General features: G+C 43.4%; 1 protein-coding gene and 1 long non-coding RNA gene across 4 annotated transcripts in view; one reads left to right on the top strand and one right to left on the bottom strand.

The window, feature by feature from the left end:
* Positions 1–3,331, bottom strand: part of LOC122481288 — a 78,658-nt gene extending 75,327 nt beyond the window's left edge. For both annotated transcript variants that reach the window (XR_006296809.1, XR_006296808.1), the window contains exon 1: positions 3,057–3,331. This is a non-coding gene — a long non-coding RNA (uncharacterized LOC122481288). The remainder of the gene's footprint in view (positions 1–3,056) is intronic.
* Positions 1–13,740, top strand: part of NCKAP5 (NCK associated protein 5) — an 890,605-nt gene that overhangs the window by 294,110 nt on the left and 582,755 nt on the right. The window lies entirely within an intron of this gene.

Genomic DNA, 13,740 nt, shown 5'->3' with positions numbered 1-13,740 from the left:
AATGGTCCATGAAAACAAAAGTCAGATTATGAAACTTCTCTCCTCAAAACCCTCTGTGTCCCTGTCCTTCCATATCCCTTAGGGTAGAAGCCAGTCCTTAAATTGGCCCATTAGGTCCCACACAGTGATCTGTCTTTTCAGACCATCTCCATTAACCCTCTGTACTCGCCCTGTTCCATCCCTACTACCCCCCTGCAGTTCCTTCACTGGGCTCAATCCTAAGGGCCACTGTACCAACGTCTTGTCTCTGACACCTGCATGGCTTCCTTTCTCCCTCACCTCTTTTAATCATGCACTTACACTTAGATTCTCAGTGAGACCTTCACTGAGCTCTCTGTTTAAACTTGGATACTGCTCAGCCTTCCTTGCTTTGTCTCCATAGCACTGATTACCTTATAACAGAGAATACGATTTCCTTATGTATTCTTTCCGAATGTCGTTCTTCCCCTCCAGAAAGTAAGTTCCATAAAGTCAAAAATATTTGTGTGATTTTTTTCACTCATATAAGTAATTGAAAGAACTAGACAAGATATATTTTGAAGTTAGAACCAAGGACTTGATGAATTGGAGGTTGGGGCCACCCATTATGCCTATGGCCAATTGCTTGGCCCTGATGCAATTGAAACGACCAACTTGAGAGAAGGACATAGCAGAACCCACGATGGTGCTTGCAGCCTGGCGTCTCTCAGCTTAGCTCTTTTCTCCCCTGGGCAACAGCAGTTTCCTGGACACTGTTCTTTAAATTAGTCACCAGCATGGAAGTTGATTCTGATGGAGAGGACTTCTTCTGAAATCCTTATTTCTTGGCACCATGTTGATGAATCTTTTAATTAAAAGTCTTAATATTAATAACACATTAAACAAATTGACAATGAAAAACTTCAGATGTTTAAATATTGATAAAAATGTCTTAGAATCTGATCAGAAGCTGCACTTGACTTCAGATTATTTACATACTGGGAAAAGTAACACTCGAGCCTCTTTTCCCCTCGCCTATCAAGCAAGTCACAGTGTTGTATATGATTTTAATCCTGACCTGTAAATCAAAATTCCAAACCATCAGCCCATAGCTACATATTGCTATTGTAAGCACCACTGGGCTATAAAAAAAGTAGAAGACACAGTATCTGCCTAGACAAGTGGGCACTTAATGTGGCATGCCCACATTTCTCACCAACAGCACAAAGCAAAAGAATGCTTTTGAGCACCAGTTTCAAACTGTGTTAAATTTTCACAGTATACTTATTTTTGTATGGCTCTTATACCTATCTGAATAAATGGGTTAAAATTTTCCCCTTCAGCTTTTCAACTGGTGATGTGTTTATCCAACCAATTATTCTCCCCAACAACTACCGTCCTTCAGGGCAACTGAACATTTTCTAGCACTTGAGAAGAATGTACAAAACCATACACAATCCTGCTGGTTGTATTCTTGATGCTTTAAGAGTTGTTTATGTGTATGTAGGACCACTGTTATTTTTACTGATTTTTAAAAACTTTTGCCTTATTTCCTTGTAAGGGTATAACCAGTAGATCTCTGTGTGGTTATACTGAAGTGGCACATTAAAATAGTTCAAAGTATAGCACCTTATTTCATCTGTAGAAGAAACTAGTTTGGAAAAATCATTTTTCGAAGTCATCACTTTCTGTTAAAATAGATTTTCTTTAAAAAGCATTTTCACGAGAAAATGGGAAAAAATTATGAAAATTCTTTAAGCTCTAACTTGGGGCTAAACCGAGTTCAGTATTTTCTTGTCCAGAACAAATGTTCCTTTTATCTCCTGAAATGCCAACACGACTGGAAGGGCTGTGCTTCTTTGCCACTGACAGGCCGGTTCTCCCTCTGTAAGCTTTATTTCCAAATGTACTTGAGAATCAACTTCTGACTCCAGACAAATGGCTGTTAGTTCTAGCTCTTACCTGCCAATTACAATACTTTGGGTATCTCTGCCAGTCTGCGGGTCAGCCTGATGATAAGATTACAGGACCTGTTTGTGTAGTTCATTAGCAGAAATTCGTTCCACCCAGACACAACAGGCAGTGGCTTGGGATGGGGGTGGGGTATGCCAGGGCCTGCCAGGGTGGATTGATTTTTCTTACTAGGAACTGGGAAAGGAAAACAGTATTTCGCTTTGGGGATCCCCATTTCCCATTTCAGTTCCTCTGTTTGGGACAGACAATGGAAGCCTCTAGGCCCCTCTCTCCCAGAGCTCAGCCCCTGTCGCCCCCTCGCCCCTGTGGCCCCCTCCTCCCCTCCCCGCCCCTAGCCCACCGGCTTCCCCAACTCCGGCTCCAGGCGGAGATTTGTCAGAACCGTTCGGTTGAGACTGATTATGATTGCAGCAGATGGGCTGGATTTGACAGCCCGATCCTAAGCAGCTTCTGATGGGGGTGCCGCGGAGGGGCGGGGAGGGGGAGAAGGTGGGGGGCGGGAATCTGCGGGCCAGAGCCGCCCGGTAGGAGTGCACTGCGCAGCCCCGCCAGGCGCTCCAGGGCAGCTCTTTAACGCGCCTCGGGGAGGAAAGTGGCACGCAGACCCGAGGGGCCTCCCGGAACGCGGGCGAAACGTCCCATTGCTGGGAGGGCGCGGAGACACCCAGAGGCAGGCGCGGGGAGACCAGTGGAACACAACAAAGCGGAAGAGCTCCTGGGAGCGCGCGGTGTCCCGGCTGCCGTGGGCTGTGCGGCGTGCGTGGCCCGGGCCACCTCTGCGCGCTCCGGACCTGGCAAGTTTGTCAACTCCGGGTTCTGCGGCCAACGCCTGGCTGCCCCCCGAAGTGACAGCACTGCAGGGTCGGCCCCCAGGGAGGGTGGCACCCACCCCGCCCCCGCCCCGCTGCAAAATGCTTCAGCACAGGCCAGGTAAGGAGACGCTAGCCCTCGCCCCTCGCAGGCGCGCCCCCTGCGCCCGAAGCCCGGGCCTGTCCACTGGCCTTTCAGCTCCGTCCTTCCTATTGGTGCCCAAGGGCTGCCTGCATCCGTGCCCGCTCCTGTGCTCTCCTGGGTCTACCTCTGCCCTCCACCTCCCTCTCCGTTGCCCTTCGTTCCCACCTTACCGGATCCCAACGGCAGGGGGAGAAGTTCGGGGAGGTTGGCGCGCCGTTCTGGCTCTCTTCCCCAAGTGCCTGAGACCAGACACCCCTGACGCCCTAGGCGGGACGGCGGGTGGGAGCCGCGTGCGTGTGCCTCAGCCATCTCACGGTCCACACGCAGTCCGAGCACCACACACACACACACACACACACACACACACACACACACACACACACACAGGGGCACAATCTCCTTTCCACCTGTGGGGCCTCGCTTTTGTGCTGGAAGTGCAAACGAAAACACTCACACGTGCAGACATAATTCCACGTTGGCATTCTCCAGAGACTTCTGAAGGGTGGAGGGGTGGCGGGTGAGGGGGTGGATCTTTAGAACCCCAACCCACCCACGAGCAGTACCAGCTTGGCTTCTGCCCTCTCGGCCTTGACTCTCTTGTCCAGATGCCAGCAGAGTGAGACACTTCCAGGCTGGGACGGCAGGCTGCTGAGGTTGGCAAGGGCATTGCTGTGCCACCAGAAACCCCAAAACTTCCCACCCACACAGGCCAGTGGCTTGGTCCGCTACCTGGGCTGGCCCTTGCAGGGCACGCCCGCCTCTACCTAGCACCCGTCCCCCTCCCCCATCACCAGTGTATTCCCGACCCTGTCTACCCAGCTCACAGCCTGTAGCCTTGACCACCCCCTCCCTTGCTGCTGCCGCCCCAGCTCGCCAGGAGTGAGGAGTGTGTGCCCTGTTGCTACTGGCAACTACCAGTGCCGAAAGCTCAGCCCCCAAAGCAGCTTAATGCTGATTGATGGGCAGAAATACGATATTTTCTGGAGCTTAGCAGCCGCTGATGCAGAGGCCCTCCCTACCGCTGGAGCCCTGCAGACCGCCCAGGTAGCAGGCTCTCTTCCTTCTCTCCTCTAGACACCACCCAGCCCCTTAGATAAAAAGGGTGTTAGGATATCCTCATCTTCTGGGGTTAAATTCGGTGCCAGCCTTTGCTTTCCTGAGTAACCAGCTGCTACTCCAGAGTTTCCCTTCTTATTTTCAAGGCTTCAGTTGAGTAGGATAAATGAGTCCCCAGTTCCTGGACACTACCATCTTCCTTTCTATTTTCATCCTCCACCTCTTTCCCACACCCTTTCCTGCATACAGGTCCTTAAAATAGATCAACCCTTCAATGACCAGAGTGATTAGCACAGATGCATCTAAAAGCATTTTCTAAAATACTTCTAAAATTCTCCCACAGAGAATTCGGTCATTTCCACCCCTGGAAAGAGCCTGAAAATAAGCCCATTGCTGGGATAGACTTTGCTGCTTTTGGGTTTTGTTCTGTTTTGTTTTTTCCTTTTAACCCCCTCATACTCATTACCCTAGGCTTTTTCTGGGATGGCAGCCTCCTCCTGTAAGCTATCCTGAACTAGGGCAAATTTTCAGGACTAATGGAAATACCTGCCCCAACCTGTACCACCACGCCCTGCCCTCCCCAATACTGATTGCAAAGGGCCAGATTTCATTACTGAAGGAATTATCTTTAGAAGAACTTTTTCTGCAGTATTTCTTTTCAGCACCACAGTATTTTTGCCAAGTATTTTCATTATCTAAATTGTCATGCCTAGCTTCGTTTTGCCTGTGGACATTAATTTGGACAAGTATGTGATGTTTTAGAGTCATCCGTTTATGCATCCAAACAAAACTTTCTTCGAGAGGCTTCCCCTTGCTGGGCACCAGTGTAGGCCCCCATTGGGAATGCAGCAAAGACAAGACCCAAATGCCTATTATCATTTTAAAGCCTGTGTTACAACTGGATTGGGGTTATTGCTATTATGGCTAATATTATAACAGCACACTACATATGAGCAGGACTTTACAGTTTACAAAAGGCTTTCACAGGCTTTATCTCCTTTAATCTCGGCAGCAGGAATTTTAAATAGCGGTGATTCCACCTAAAGGCCCGGTAATACTCACCAATCCTGCTTAACAAAAAAGAAAAGGAATCTTGCAAATCATCTCAACAGCGGATGGAGCTTTAGAACACAGAATAAACAATTCAGAAGAAGCTTATGAAGCTTAGTTACTGGAATGTAGCTTAGAGAAGATAAGTGGAATGCATGGGACATGCACATTCCCAGGAAGGCATCCTGGGAAGAAAGTCCATCCTGGGACCATGGTGGCTCAATAAACTGCTGGCTGCTGCAGACGGCAACTTTCCAGGGTTCTGGACTGTTGCCTCATCCTAGGATCTAAAAGGGGTTGGAAGCGTAAGCATGAAGTTGCTGAGAGACTAGCAAATTAAGCCAAATGAGTAGGCAGTGATGTTACTTTCTTTAGCTACAAGGCATTCTTGAGATATCCGCAAGTTTCTAGTATATATTTACTCTAGAAATGAAGCAATTTTCTGTGCTGGGAGCATAAAAGAGTTTATGTGCCTTGTCTGAGCCATATGAAGACAATTAAGGTTTTGATCATTTTTACCCATTATTTTGAGAACTGGGGATATCTCAGGTGGATAAGTGGCAGTGTTGCTTTTTATCATCTGCAGGGAGAATGCGTGTGAAGGCTTCATGTAGATGTGTTCATTTTCTCATCTCCTCCTTAAGCATGGACGGAAGCCTTTTCTCACTTCTGGGCTGTGAATATCATTCATGACTTTTCGCCAAAAATGATTTTTAGGATGCTGGCTGATAGTTATAAAATTTGGTTGGCACTTCAGACATCTTGATAATACTCTTCCTTGTCATTTTGAAACGTTTTCTTCAAAGTTTTGCAAGCAAGGTAGTATATCATTGAGAGCTTATTATGGCCAGAGGCTGGCTGTGGGTATGACCAGATTAACCGATAAGCCAAGGAGGTAATCACAGGGCAAGGTCTGTTACTAGGAAGAAATGGAGATGACCAAAGTAGCTTTTTACTGTTTAGTACCATGTGGCTTTGTGGGAACTTTTAGATGGGTAGGTTTTGTGAGTGTCCTTTTTTTCTCCTTAGGTTTTTTGCTGGAGAATTTGTTTACCAAAGCCCATTACTCTGTATTTGGCATTGCCATATATTATTTTCATTCTTAGAAATTATAACATTTTCATTTACAGTTTAGTTTAGAACTTGTATGTCAATGAAAAACACATAACAAATATACGTATATTTGGGAAATTAGATGGACCTAATTGGCGCTCCTCTGACAGACTTCAGCAGCTTCAGGTTTCAAAATGATGAAGTCAAGAGGGAGGTGCAGTGGATCCCAACCTCAGGCATACTGCTCACATTTCCCTGTTTAATGCGAGAGATGTAAACGGAACAGAGATTTTGGCACTGTGGTGATGATGGTTAATGTCAGCCTGGTTCAGGGTCATCAGTATTCCCCACAACTCTCTAATGTAGGGCCCATCATGCATTCATTCATTCATTCATTCATCCATTCATTCAATAGGTATTTTCTAGGGAGCGCTTTTAGAGAATAGGGTCTGTGCTCCAAGCCCCCCTAGTTTTTTGTTTTTTGTCTTGTTTGTTTGTTTGTTTGTTTTTCTGCAGAACTGTGCATTTCATGCCTGGCCAACAGGCATCTTCTTTTCAAATATCTGATGGTTTTGTCCTGTGGAGTTCTTGCGGGTATAGTTTGAAGGGCGCAGAACGTGGGTGTTTGAAAGGCCTTCTTGCTGCAGTGAAGTAGTGCTGAGGGCTGCTGTCTCTGACTGCAGTTGCTTCCTGGATATTCTATGCTTCTACCTATGTAAACTCTGTTTGCACATGCCCCCTTCTGCTCAGACTTCTCGCTCAGCAAGTTGGCTCTTACAAATTTGTTGCTCTTCTCAGGGCATGGCTGTTTCACACTGCTTTTGAGAATGTAACCCACAAAGTTCATTAAGGAAGATGCCAGTAACTAGATTCTCAGGTAACTCAGGTAGGAGAGTTGAGGAAAAGGGAGGGAAACGAATCAGTTTATGCTGTGTGGGAAGATGTTGGAAAGAAGTCATAGCACTTCCTGTGGAGGTAAGTTTGTGGCTTGTAAATGGATTGTGAACTCAGAGTGTTACTAAAATTGTATGTTTCAGTGGTTAAGGGTTCAAACTTGGGAGTCTTACGGATCTGGGGTCACACTCCCATAGCATTTACTATTGATGTGATTTGGGCCAAAATTATAATCTCTCTAAATGACCTCAGTTTCTTTACCTGTAAAACATGAAAAAAAAAAAACATATACATTTGTAAGTTTTTAAGAGTAAAATCTAACATGTATCAAGGACATAGAACTGTCCCTAATGCACAGAAGGTTAGCATATGCTATCTGCTAAGGTCTTTTAGTGTTATTTTCATATCGATTGGGACCTAGTCAGACTTTTTCACATTCAGCTCATTTCTGAACTATCTCCCAGAACCTCACAGAGAACAACCATTATAGGGAAGTTATAGTTTAAAGCAATTGCAGCTACTTTCAGGAGGAGCAAGTTCCTTCTACAAGTCTGATGACCAATTTTCTCTTTCAGGCACAAAAAATTTAGTCCATATGGTAACCCTAGAAAGTTTCAGTTAACATTAAGTCATCAAATGCCTGAGAACGGTGCTGTGCTGGGTTGCATGGAATGCAAAAATGAAAACCACAGTCTCGTTTTCTGCTTTCAAGTTCCAAGAGAGCAGGGGTTGATATGATAAATAATAATAATGATAACAGCATAATAAGAAGGAACAGCATCATAATAAAGACACCTGTCATTTATTAAGCCCTGATGAGTGTCAGACACATTCTTTATTAAAGGAAGCAGTCATGCTGTCTGTGACACAGATGTTATTTTCTCCATTATAAAGATATTATATTATAAGAAACTTAAGTGCCAGAGTGGTGTTATTAACAAAATATTATGGGGTGCAAAGGGGAGAGTTATCCTTACCAGATAAGCCTACTTCAGGTGGTTTTTGCCAATGCTTTGAATGAATTGTTTGGAAATGTTGAATGTGATTTATTTAATAACTACATTATCTAGGGTCATGTTTGGGTTCTGCAGTCTCTTGATCCTCTACATTCTGTTGACAGCATTGTAGAAGTGAAAGAAAGAAAAGATTGGGCTTTGTTAATTAGCCAGTGAGGAATTTATCTCTGTCCTTTTTTCTGTTCTTTGTTCATGTTCATTGCAAATGCCTTCAGGGAAATATCTTCCTTCTCTTAGAAGGCTTTTCCTTAATCTAAAGACCACCTTATCATCAATAATTTTATGATTATTCTTTTAATGGCATGGGATTTAGGCTACCAAAATGTTCTCTAATTCATACCAAGTTTTATACTCACGCATGTGCTTGTGCTGATTGCTAAGGGTGGCATTGTAAAATGTAAAATTAGTTCAGCTTACTGGCACAATCGACAAACAGTACACAACACACATTTTACCTGATGTACATCATTTTGACTTCTCCCAGATTGTTCCTCTTTTGTTTTCACTTGTAATCACTTCTTGTTTTGTGTTTTTTTTAATTAGCTAAATGTATTAATATTATAATATTGTAGTACCATTTTCCCCACCTTCTCCCAAGTGACAAATGTCCAAACTCAGCTGTCACTCTTCATTTTTTTTCCTATTAAAACTGTATGAAATAGAATGTCTTCCAAATTTCTGGAGTGATGGTTTTATCTCAGGAATAGTAAATTTGCCTAAATTACCGTAACATTAACGGGGAATCATGTAGGCTATGTAAATATTTTGTTGTGCATCTGAATTTTAATCTCTCAGAATGGTATTTTTAAAGGAAACGTTTAACTCAAGAAGGCATAGATTGCTCTTTACAGCTCACCATCCGCTGTGTTCTGATTTAAAGGACGTACAGCACCAAAATTTTCAGTCAAATGCAGCATTTCTACACATAGCTGGAAGGACTTGTTTCCTGCCTTATTCATTTTCTTGTCCAGTAAGTGACTCATCAGACTGTTGCTAAGTGCCTACCATGTGTCAGGCAACATGTTGGACATAGAGTGACTATGACCAGGGCCCATTCTAATATGCAACAGCTAGAGACAGAAAGTTATTAGTTCTCAAAAGAAGCAAATAAACAAAAGAAACATGCAACTTTGAAATGGCATGATTCTGCACACTTCCTGCTTTTGTCAGCTTTAAGATAGTATTTCAGGCTATCTCATCCTTGTTGTCTTATGCACTGTTTTACAATGTACTTGCATTTCACTAAGACTTTCACAAGGTAGGAGCCTTTGTTCTTCTGTACCTCATAGTTTGTTCTGATTTTCCCTGAGACATTTCCAGATATTTTTTTTTGCTCAGTGCTGAATGCCTAGCAGGTGTTCAATAAATGTGTTGAGTAGAGGGCAGGCGGAAAAGAAAGAAGGAAGGAAACAAGAATTTACTGTATTAGGAATTAGAAAAATATCTGATTTGGGATGTTTTCTTCTCCTCCTGAAAATCATCATGTCTCCTTAAGACCAGATTAGGGAACATATCTTTTGTATAGGACAGTCCCCTTTAGAGTTTGGTGAACATGACCTCAGGTCTGTGGTTTCTCCTTAGACATTTCAGCACTGGTGATGATTTTGTTGAAATTTTGGAATTCTCATGCTGCTTTGTGAACTTCCTTCACCCACTCTGCTAAATTTCAGTCACTCTGAGAGTTTCATTCTGACTTGACATAGTCTCCTTCTTCCTCTTTCTGTACTGAAATATTTGGAGAAATCCACTTTATTTTCATTAAAAGATATTTATTCTGGGGCATCTGGGTGGCTCAGTCAGTTAAGCATCTGACTTGGCTCAGGTCATCAGGTCATGATCTCACAGTCCATGAGTTCAAGCCCTGCATTGGGCTCTTTGCTCAGCTCTGTGCTGACAGCTCAGAGCCTGGATCCTGCCTCGGATTCTGTGTCTCCCTCTCTCTCTGCCCCTCCCCCACTCACAATCTGTCTCGGTCTCTCTCAAAAATAAACACACATTAAAAGAAGATATTTATTTATCACTTGCACTGCACAAGATCTTGTCCCGGGTTTTATGGATTCATAGTAAATCATCATAAAATGCAATTAGATATAAGTCAGTTATAGAACTAGTTATAGAGATTCAAATGCCTGCCTGGGGTGCCTGGGTGGCTCAGTTGGTTAAATGTCCCAGCTCTTGGTTTTGGCTCAGGTCATGATCTCAGAGTTCCTGGGTTCTAACACCACATCGGGTTCTGTGCCGGAGTTGCAGAGCCTGCTTGGGATTCTCTCTCTCCTCTCTCTATGCCCCTCCCCCATGCGTGTTCATACCCATATTCTCTCTCTCTCTCTCTCTCTCTCTCTCTCTCTCTCTCTCTCTCTGTGACAAAATAAATAAATAAACATTAGAAAAAAAAGATACAAATGCCTGCAAGGAGTATACTATCCAGGTGGAGTATGACATATCCTCAAAGGCACCAAACTTCTCCCCACCTTCCCCCCGCCCCCCGCTCCCCCGCCATGTGAAATAGAAAAAGGAAATATGTGTAAAAGTAGTTGGAAGATGAAGCAACGAGTGAGGGCAGGGGTGGTTGAGACTTCTAGGACAGAGGCCTCCTGCGGGAAAAGAGAATGTAAGCTGACCCCAGTGGGCTTGGATATGAGGAAACAGGGAGAAAGAGCGAGCCAGGAGGTAGGTGACTTCCACTCAGACTCTCAGGAGGGCACTTGAGCAGCCTCCGAGGACAGGTGGGAGCAGGTGGAGAGGTGCATCAGGAACCCATTAATATGGGTCAGTGCATGCATGCTAAGCAATATCAACTTTATCCTCTGGGCTAACATTTCCCAAAGCCCATCTTCCAAAGATGGTAGTTCTGCTGGATGTAGGTGTGTAAGTCAAAACACAACCCTGTGGTTGAAGGTAGGAAAAGCTGAGAAAAAGTTAAAAAAATTTTCTCTCCTACAGAGTTTCTCAGAGGCTTTAATATGCTAATCTGCATTATTAATCTCTAAGCATTGCCCCAATTTTCTTTTCTTTTCTTTTCTTTTCTTTTCTTTTCTTTTCTTTTCTTTTCTTTTCTTTTCTTTTCTTTCTTTCTTTCTTTCTTTCTTTCTTTCTTTCTTTCTCTCTCTCTCTCTCTCTCTCTCTCTCTTTCTTTCTTTCTTTCTTTCTCCCTCCCTCCCTCCCTCCCTCCCTCCCTCTCTCCCTCCCTCCCTCCCTCCCTCCCTCCCCCTTCCTTCCTTCCTTCCTTCCTTCCTTCCTTCCTTCCTTCCTGTAGGCTCCATACCTAGCATGGGACCCAATGCAGGGCTTGAACTCAAGACCCTGAGATCAAGACCTGAGCTAAGATCAAGAGTCAGACGCTTAACTGACTGAGCCATCCAGGTGCCCTTTTCCCCATGAATATTATTAATCACTGAATTCATTTGTAATAGAACATCTTGGGAGGGCAGATATCTGTGGATCTTACTTTGGGAAATGCTATTGGAGGCCATTGATAATTTTTAATTACAGGCTATCTGGGTGAAAAGTTAGGAAAATGAGCCTGAAAATGCTGTAAATTGGGATCTGACTGGAGAGCACAGGGCTATTAGGAGAGTGACTGTATCAAGCAATACAGAGGACTGGGTTAGGGGACAACCTGAGAATGGGAAGGAAGGTAGATTTCATGAATTACTGCAGTGTGAGAACCCCTACTCTTTTTTGAATGACCAGAAAAAAAAAGAGCTGCCAAGGTGTGAGAACGAAAAATGGCTCTAAACTTTAAGATTCTTTTGCATTAGGAATCTTATGTAGCAAACTCTCTCTGGATTTCTGAATTTCTAGTATCTTATTTGACACTCAAGAGCAGTGAAGTACTCCAGACGTACTCTGAACTTGATGAGACACACACCTGAACTTACTCTAAACTTTGTAGACATGCACCTTTTTTGGAGGGATGCTCTATAGTCCAAATGTTTCCTCAAGAGAATATGACTAAAGCATGGCCCTGCTATTTTAAGCCTCATATCAGGTGTAATACTGCCATAAATGTCTCCATGCAGTCATCACATCTCCCTCTGGAAGGAAGTGGCCTCTGTGTACCAAGGGGTTGTCTGCAGCACAGGGAAGAGACCCTGCACCCCACTGTTGGGAATCTAGTTCTTTGTCTGGCTCAAGGCTACTTTTATTGTTTTTCTTCATCGTGGGGAGCTTTATCAGAAATGACAGTGGACACCACACAGAAGTCATGCAGATTTTGTTGTCAGCTCTCCTGAGTTTATTCATCCCTAGAGATACAGAGATGTCACAGCATGGTGTTGAGTCCCATCATTTGTCTGTTTGGTCTCTGAGGGTTAGTCTTCACATTCTATTTAATCTGTGCACGGGAGTTACGCTTCTGGCTTTTGGCTGTTCACCTAAGAATACACAAAATAATGATTTTTTCTTTTTCTGTGACTATTTTCTGCCTTTGAGAAATGTTCTTAACACTCCTTTTCCAAAATAGGTAGTAGTATAATGCAGTGGTATTAAATGAGAAGCTTCACTTCTTTTTCTCTAGAATTGTTCATCGGAATAATTGGTTATGATAAGTTTCCCAGTTTTCTTACATATTTATGAATATAAATGCATTTAAATGCTTAATAACTCATTCTCTGCATTTACTTCTTTCCATTCCTACACCTATTATAACCCTGTTCGTGTGTTTGGAAGCTTGCAAATGATTCAGAGTACTTGCCATTATTAGTGTGAACATTTCTGAGTATTTTTCTCTTTTGTTGTGTGGAATTCCGTAAAGTGTCTGAATCCTTGTGATTCTCCAGTTATATTGCTTATTTGTACTTCTCATGGCCTTGAAAACCCTGAATTGTATTTCTCTCTGCTTCTTCCTGGATGGATCTCTGCCCATTGGTGTCTTATTGTTAAATTAACTTACACTGTGTAGATGCACCAGTGTCATTGAGCATGGTGACTCCTTGAGGCTAAAGAAGGTCATGTTGGTCCCTGAATTCTTCATTTGGCTGTCTTCATTGGCTAAATTCACTGCATAATTGCAAAAATCCTCCTTTCCTTTCCTGAGTAGTGATTGTATATTCTTCATAAGTGTGTTACAGACTGTTGGCTGTAAAGGAATTATTATGATGTGTCCAGCTATTGTTGTTGTTTGTTTAGTTAGCATAAAATGGCCTGCTATCACCCTGTGAATCTAAGAGATAAGGTGTGGCAGATGAAGGAAATGGGAGATGAGGGGCACAGCTTAGAAGGAGTTCCCTGTCTGGGCACAGTTGTCCATGGCCCCTAGTGTGCTAAATTTAGACAGGGATTTTTTTTTTAAACAATAGAATGTTTTTATGTTTTTTTCATTAATTGTAGAATGATAATGAATGCAAAACAATGATCTATCTCTAATGGTTCATGTGGCCATATTTATTTTCTAGTTAGAAGTTACCATACACTCAAGATTTTCGTGTTTTTTTTTGTTTGTTTCCACAGTTGAATGTGCTTTTAAGAACATTGGCTTTGCAGGGGTGCCTTGGTGGCTCGGTCGGTTAGGAATCCAACTCTTGATTTCCACTCAGGTCATGATCTCATGTTTCATGGGATTGAGCCCCTTGTCAGCTCTGTGTTGACAACGTGCTGGAGTCTGTTTAGGATTCTCTGTCTCTTCCTCTCTCTCTGTCCCTCCCCTGCTTGCTTGCTTGTTTTCTCTCTCCCTCTCTCTCTCTCTCTGTCTGTCTCAAAATAAGTGAATAAACATTTTTAAAAAATTAAAAAAAAAGAATGTTGACCTTGTCTTTTGACATATAAATTTAAGAGTATTTTTCAG

Source organism: Prionailurus bengalensis, chromosome C1 (genome assembly GCF_016509475.1).
Source record: "Prionailurus bengalensis isolate Pbe53 chromosome C1, Fcat_Pben_1.1_paternal_pri, whole genome shotgun sequence".
In the NCBI taxonomy this organism is placed as follows: Eukaryota; Metazoa; Chordata; class Mammalia; order Carnivora; family Felidae; genus Prionailurus; species Prionailurus bengalensis.
The sequence above is the reverse complement of the archived record's forward strand: the minus strand, read 5'-3'. Positions and strand labels throughout refer to the sequence as shown.